This window comes from Macaca mulatta, chromosome 1, assembly GCF_049350105.2.
Source record: "Macaca mulatta isolate MMU2019108-1 chromosome 1, T2T-MMU8v2.0, whole genome shotgun sequence".
NCBI lineage: Eukaryota > Metazoa > Chordata > Mammalia > Primates > Cercopithecidae > Macaca > Macaca mulatta.
In genome coordinates this window covers 137192835-137201412 of record NC_133406.1, presented here as the reverse complement: position 1 = coordinate 137201412, position 8578 = coordinate 137192835, and positions in this window count along the sequence as shown.

Genomic DNA, 8578 nt, shown 5'->3' with positions numbered 1-8578 from the left:
GTGGCAAAAAAGGAACACTTATACACTGCTGGAAGGAGTGTAAATAAGGTCACTGCTTTACTCAATGGTAGACTTGATAAAGAAAATGTGGTACTTACACACCATGAAATACTATGCAGCCATACAAATCAATGAGATCATGTCCTTTACAGGAACATGGATGGAACTGGAGGCCATTATCCTTACCAAACTAACACAGGAAAAGAAGACCAAATACTGCATGTTCTCACTTATAAGTGAGAGCTAAATTATGAGAAAGCATGGAGAAACAGGTGAACAACAGACACTGGGGTCTACTTGAGAGAGAAAGTTGAGAAGAGGGTGAGGTTCAGAAAGAAAAGAAAGCAACTGTCAGGTACGATGCATAGTACCAAGGTGATAAAATAATCTGTACACCAAACTCCTGAGTCATGAGTTTACCTACATAACAAACCTGCAATATAACCCTGAACCTAAAATTAGTCAAAATGTTTTTAAAAACTCATCTATTTCCTATCGGGACTGTATATACCAAATAAATATGTTAAATTTGAATTGCTGGTTATTAATATTTCCTCACAAATTTGGCAATACTTTTGGTGTACAGAGTAATGTTTGATTCCAAGTCCATTTCCCTATGCCGGAAACTACCTTGGCAATTATCAGAGTGATTTCCTGGGTTGCTGCAAGATATAGGCACTGAAAAACGAGTCTATTTTACTCAGTAAAATGCAGTCTTCTGAGGATGAAGTGGTTTATGGAATGATTTTATCAATGTTAATGATCCATTGTTCTCCACATTCACAAATTACAAAACAAGAAACTTCAATTTTGTTATGATTTTACATAAACGTTGTAAAATACAGGAATACATCAAAATATATAAAATGTTTAACGACAATCATTAAACATTGGTTTAATAAATATATTTCAGAAATTACTTGGACATAGTATGGAAAGAAAGTACATTAATACACTACATATTCTTTCAGTGTATTTAAGACATAATTTTACTTACTTTGTTTCCGTTTATTTTGTATCATTATCTCAAAAAAGCATTGTTGAATGTTTGTTATAAATTCTTCATAACTTTATACCTGGCATTCAACAAACCATATCTATAATCTAACAAGAAACATTTATATCCATAAGTTTACAGTTTTGCTGGTAAGATTGTTTCTTTTCTTAAGGAAAAACAATAAAGATAAATTGTAATTTTGAAAGTCAAGGTTTGTGGACACAATTTAGACTAAAGAAAAACAGAGCTAATTTGGTCTTCTTAAGAAATCTACAGAGATATGGTAGTAGGTTTTCCTCAGATATTTTTCAGGTAAATAATTGGGATTATGGTATGTACCTGAAAGAAGAAGTGGTGGAGGCATCAGCAACATAATGATTGAAAGAGAATGTGGTGATGTCAGGCAACATGCCATTTCTTTGTGGTGGAACTGGTTAGGACCTTTAAAAACACAAGGATGTCAGCTGGACATGGTGGTGCATGCCTGTGGTCCCAACTACTTGGGAGACTGAGGCAGGAAGATCCCTTGAGCCTAGGAGTTGAAATCCAGCCTGGGCAACACAGTGAGACCTTTTTCTCTTAAAAAAACAAAAGAGAGAGATTTGCATTTCTCTGATGACCAGTGATGATGAGCATTTTTTCATGTGTCTGTTGGCTTCATAAATACCTTCTTTTGAGAAGTGTCTGTTCATATCCTTTGCCCACTTTTTGATGGGGTTGTTTGATTTGCACATGTACCCCAGAACTCAAAGTATAATGAGAGAGAGAGAGAGAGAAGAAAAAGATGCCTAATATTTATTTCATTTTATTTATTTATTTATTTTCGAGACGGAGCCTGTTCTGTCTTCCAGGCTGGAGTGCAGTGGCCGGATCTCAGCTCACTGCAAGCTCCGCCTCCCGGGTTCACGCCATTCACCTGCCTCAGCCTCCCGAGTAGCTGGGACTACAGGCGCCCGCCACCTCGCCCAGCTAGTTTTTTTTTTTTTTTTTTTTTTTTTTTTTGTAGTAGAAACGGGGTTTCACCGTGTTAGCCAGGATGGTCTCGATCTCCTGACCTCGTGATCCGCCCGTCTCGGCCTCCCAAAGTGCTGAGATTACAGGCTTGAGCCACCGCCCCCGGCCTATTTTTTTTTAAGAAAACAAACACTATTACATTGTTGATCATAGCAAACAATGAGGTAATATGTGTTCCTGGGAAGTAAGCTGTAGAAGAGGAAAAGGCGACAGAACTTGAAGTACAGATGGGAATATAGAGAACTTTAGAAAAGAGTTTGAGAGTGGGCTGCTTAGATACAAGAGGTATCCCACGTACACTCCATCTCTGTCCAGTAAAATATTTAGAGAGGGATCTCCATATACATATTTGGAGGCCCTTCTCCATATGCAAGGAAGATGGCAGTACTTTTTTACATTTTTGAATATTTAAATATAGGGTCACTCCTGGAAGACATGAGGACTTTGGATTATCAAGGCATCTTGATTAAGTTTGTTGAATACTAAGCTACAGATATGGTAATACAAGATAATTAAATATAAGTATATATATAATTCTATAACCTAAATACTATTTTATAACAACTTTTTTCATCTCCCTTGGGGAGGACACATGACTTGCAACTTGAATGAGGAGATAATAATGTGAGTATACATGAAGGAATTCTGTCTCCTCTAGATATACCAAGCATATCAAACACGCTTTAAAATAATAAGTGACATTAAAATCTACATACAATTATATGTTAAATAAATAAGACATTTCGGCTGAAAAGCTTAACATTTTATAAGAATATTAATACTTGGAATGGTTAAAACTCATCTAATCCTCCAGGGAAGAAGCAGAATGAAATGTATAGGCTGGACAAAGAATATATTCAAAATCAAGCCTTTGAGAATCAGGCTGAGAAGCATAGTTTCTTGGATAATATTATCAAATGTGGGGAAAATTTAACCATATTTTTAAGAACAGTATCACTGCTCCTTTTAAAGAAGGAGATTTTAGAAGATTTCCTGCATTCTTATGGTATAATTTGGGATCTTTTCCCTTTTGATCAGAGTACATCTCCAGGTTAATAACTGAAGTACTTCCTAACTGTACTTATATAGTGACATTATGTGTTTTTACCATATCTTTTGCCAGTGTTTGAAGGAGAAATGAAAAACAAGCTGTAAACTATGTTGGAGACATGTAGGATGGACATGAAGTTGATTATAAGTGTACAATATGTTTTAACTGGAGCTACCAATACCACAGATGTCTTTTAATGAGATTGAGAAATAAAATTGTCCTCCACAATTGCCTTGGAAAGTTCATACATGGATCTTAGAGTGAAAAGATTGAAAGATACTGCTTTACAGGAATGGAGATAAGAACATTTAACTGAAATAATTATATTTTCTTTTAAAATATATTTTACTTTTAAAAAACCAAAATTTTTTTTTTGTTGTTTTGTTTTGTTTTGTTTTTTACTATTCATTCAGGCATTCAACAAATATTCATTGCAGATACACAACTATGTACCACACATTACATTACCTCCTAGACTTAGAAAATAGGAAAACAAAATCTCTGTCAATAAATGTTCAGTTTTTTGATATCCAGTTTGGCAAATTAACTTTACCATATTCAGAAAAACTCTTGTCAAAATATGACACAGTGGAAACTATTATAAAAGCATAAATTGCAATGGAAAAATTATGTAATCTTAAAATTAAATGTATCCTGATGAATGAGCAAGCCTTAAAATTAAGAGTTGTTACAAAAACTATTGAATCTAAGCAGGCAAAGGGATATGGAAAATTCCACCTAGGATGAAGTGGGCCTAGAAATTCAGTTCCATTGCTTCAAAGATGAGTTATTATAGGACAGCCTAAATATGGCGGAAAATTTCTGATCATGAAACCAAACTAACTTCTTTCTTTGTGACTAATACTCTATTTCTGGAAAATATGCATCTCAAAGCACCATGAAAGGCTGAAATTATGAAAGAGGAATTCAAAAGTTTGAAAGCTCAGCTGGTCTGAGGTGAGGAAAAGAATGTGAGGTTTGAAACACCAAAGTCAGTTACTCTAGGCATGAACTCTGGGATATCAAAGACCATACCCTAGAACGACCCCTTTCAGGTTTAGGATGTACTAAATATTACTGTTTTTGATTGTTAAACTTAAATTTCGTACCTGTTACTTTTTATTCATATCTTTTTCTACTATACAAAATCCGTTTGAATGAAAATACTCAATTTGAAAAGACTTCATTATTTTTCAGTAAGGAAATGCATTACAATTTACTACTAACACTTGATCCTACTTAATATTAGCATAAGTATACTTACAGGAACATGATATACATTTTACGAATAAAAGCAATGATGAGCAATAAACAGCATTTTCAAATATCACAGTTTTTTTGAACACTAAAACATAATTATTTGTTGCTGGTATTTTGTTGAAATTTAAAAAGATATATTTAATCACTTGTTTCCTCCTAAGGTTTTAAAATGTGATAAATATATAAATGATCACAGATAATTTTATTTTGAATTCTTAGCCTTGAGTTAGACAAATATTTTCAATTAACACACCAGAAGTCAAATATTTTGCCTAACTTAAGTCAGTGTCATTAAAGCTATCATCTCTGTTAGAAAAAGAAATTAAAGTTAGCACATCTACAAGGCAATGAAGCTTGCCAAGTCCCTGTGTCTGCAGGCAGGCTGCCCAAACAAACAAAAAGTAAATAAATAAAATAATTAATGTCACTTTTAGCTATTTGTGCTGAAGCACAGTATTACTCTTTGGTTGAATGGTGCTAGTGGAAGGAGTTTGAAAACAGGAAATGAAAGGGGAAAAAAGAGGCTCTTTCATGAATTACTGAATCTCTAGACACCAAACTGCCTTAACCTCTGAATTCTCTGCTTGGAAAAATGCTAATTTAACTTTACTCTTGAAAACTAAAAACTATGCTACACATTAATAGTATGAGATAACTTAAAATATAAAAGTTAGTTGTATATTTTTAAATAATTTTACACTGTCACAGTTTGTCTTGCCAGAGAATCTGAAGAAAATAGGCTCCTTATTCACAGTACCTCTAAAAGACGCTATTTTTCAAAGAGATGAAAAATAGTCTCATTTCATGTACAGATAAAAGGTCTCTATTAGCAGAAAACTACATTTTTTTTTTTGGTTTCTAATTTCCATGAAATTTCTTAAATTATTATTATGTTTTTAATTTCAAAGTCCTTAAATGGAAGGAAAAGTGCATTTTTTAGGTGAGTGGACTGTTTTTAATTTTTCCAGCCTACTTTAGTTGACTACAAGCATGAAAGAAAACCAAAAAACTATTTCACACTAAATGTACTGTAGGAAGGGAGTGGTGTTAGTGGTTAGAGTGTGGGTCTCGTAGCTCAATTTCTTCAGTTCTATTTTGGGCTTAATGCCTGGCAAATACTGTGGTTTTGTGATAGTTGCTTATATGGTCATATATGGGCTTGTCTGTCTGAGGATTGGGTGTTGGGAGTTCTCTCCACTTCTAAGAGGTGGTGTTAAGTAGAGTCTTGCATTAAATTCCCTACACAACTAGAACTAAGATTGTATTTCAAACTTGTCACCTGACCTCACTTCTTGAGATACAATTCTTAAAGTATTTTATTTCCAGATGTGTACTCACAATGTTCTCTTGTACCTACTATGTGCAATAATGACTAGATATTGAAATTATACACTTCCTCCCATATTCAGACTGTACCTCATTGTATCCTAATTACTACATTTCATTTGGTTATGAGAAATAGGAATCTCTTCTGGCCAACTTAGACCACAAATACATTTGCTTGAAAGGGTTCATCAGTATTTCACAGAATCCCAGGACAAATTATTCAACCAATCACTAGAAAACATGGGAATAAGGGTAGTTTTTAGTCCTTTGCAGAAAGAATTCACAAATTGTTCCACTGGGGTAATGTCAATAGTATGATTGTGCATCTATGATTCCACATGTCCTTTTCTCTCAATTTCATGCTATAAATTCCCAGATAAGTACTATGATAGGTCTGGAACTATGAAGAGTCTCGTCTCTGGATTAATTACTTGAGGTGTTGGATTGAGATTATTTTCTTTAGCAGAATAACTGACATAGTAGCCATGTATGGGTAACAGGAAAGATAATTCTCAAAAGTGAGTGTTGGAGACTAACCTGTTGGTCTCCATTATACTCACCTTTTATCTACCCATTCAACAAATCTACAGGCTTTTTATTGCCTACCAGATACTATGATAAGGACTTAGAACAATGCCTGGTCTATTTGTGCAAGAAGATAAATAAACTATACATTGTCCGACTACTCCAAGACAAGTATAAAAAAATAATTATATGAGATGAAAAAGTATAAAAGGGGGAATAATTAACTCCCTAAGAAGAGCATGGAAATTATACTGGATACAAATTATTATCTTGGAAATTATACTGGATACAATTATATAGGTTGCAAGTGTGTTTCTATTTTTTTTTCTACTGGAAAGAATTACCTCAGGTTGCAAGTTACAAAAAACCAAACTAAACAAAGGAAGGTAGGTTTTTTTCTTAATTACACAGTAAGAATTCCAAAGGTATTTGGCTATTCACATTAGTTCTGCAGTTCTGTGAATGATGTCAAGATCTTTTCCTTATAATCACAAGATGGCTGAAGGAACTCGCTCTATAAAAGACCTAAATTTATTTTTGTTGTTACTGTTGTTTTGTTTTATGTTTTGTGTTTTGTATTTTTTAATAAAGAAGGGAAAATCTGGCAATTGTTTATTTCTCATGTCCATGGATCAATTATAAATGTAAAGGAGATTTTAATAAGAAAAGGTGTGTATTTGGTTTCCTTGAGACCTTTAGAAGCCGTATCACTGATAACCCATACACCAAGGGACTACGGAAACCCTTCTAAAATCTTGCAGGGCTTTTGACTGTCTATTCCTGTATCTTCTGCTCACTTTCCAAGTTGTATTCACATTATGATATGCTAACAATACACATTTCTTTGCAGAACCTCCTCTCCTTCATATTCTTTACATTGTGCTCTTATGAAGTCTATTTTATGATATAAGAACTCTCCTTCATCCTCAAACTTTTCATAGAATGTCCTCTTCTTTTTCCCTGACTAAAATTAGATTTCCACACCTTAAGACCAAAAGGTGAGGTTAACTTCCTATTTGTTTCTCAGCCACTGCTTAGGGATTATTAATTCTCCATCCTTACATAAAACCCATACACATTTGAGGCATTAGACTTTTTAGCAACTTGGTCTTCTATCTCTCCTGCTTGTTTTGCTGCTACACATCCTGATTACCAAATATCTCACCATTAATTTGGGGTTTCTCTCTCCACTTTACTCTCTACCTTCATCTTAGAAGGATTGTAAAATCCAAATAAACAGTCAATCTAAAGCACTGCTCTCAGTTTTCTGTTTTTCTCTTCTTTGGTAGTATAATAACTATCTTAATTAATATAATGTATAGTGTTATGTAATAATATGTAGCATGTATTATGTTATTTTAATGAAGTATAAATATATTCGCCTTGGCACAGTGGCTCACGACTGTAATCACAACACTTTGAGAGGCAGAGGAAGGAGGAAACTTAAGCCCAGGAGTTCAAGAACAACCTGAACAATATAGCAAGACCCTGTCTGTACAAAAACTAAAAAAATTAACTGAGTAAGGTGACATGTTCCTATAGTCCAACCTACTTAAGAGGCTGAGGCAGGAGTACAACTGGAGCCCAGGAGGTCAAGACTACAGTGGGCCATGCTTGTGCCACTGCAGTCCAACCTGGACAACCAAGTGAGACCCTGCCTCAAAATAAATTTTCAAAAATATTATAGTAATACTAAACTCATAAATTTGTCGTGAATAGAAAAAATATAATAAATATATCCAGCACTGCACATGTTACATAGGCAAAAATAAATCGTTACATTTTTTTTTTTAAATCCCTAGAGACTAACTTCATGGCTAGATCTTTGATTTTCTCAATGTTCGAACTGCTCACTTTTTGAAATGTTAACTTTAAACATCTCAACTACGAGCTTCTGTTTTTTGTCTCTTCCTTATTCTTCCTATAATTTACTTTACTTCACACCAACCTTGATTCCTTAGATCTTCTTATTTTGTCTCCATTAATCCTTTCTTGTTCAATGCAATACTCCCTTTTCTAGCATAAATTTCATGGTTCTTTATATGAACCACCTTCTCACCACTATTCTCAATACTATCACTCAATTAGCTTTTATTATAACATTCTAGAAAAGATCCAACCACAGATTAATACAAGAGTCTAGCCTCTTCCATGTGTGTAACAACTTTAATTCTGAAATTACTAAAGCTCCCCAGCTTTCTTCTGAATTGTTTTCCCTGATATCTTAGTCCATTACTTTCCTTTTTATCCTTCTGCGTATCTATATTTAAGATGGGTTTCTTGTAGACAACATATAGTTGGGCATTTTTTTTTATTCACTCCAAAAATCTCTGTCTTCTAACTGGTAAAAGTCATTGACATTCAAAATGGTGATTAATGTAGGTGGAATAATATCTATCATATAT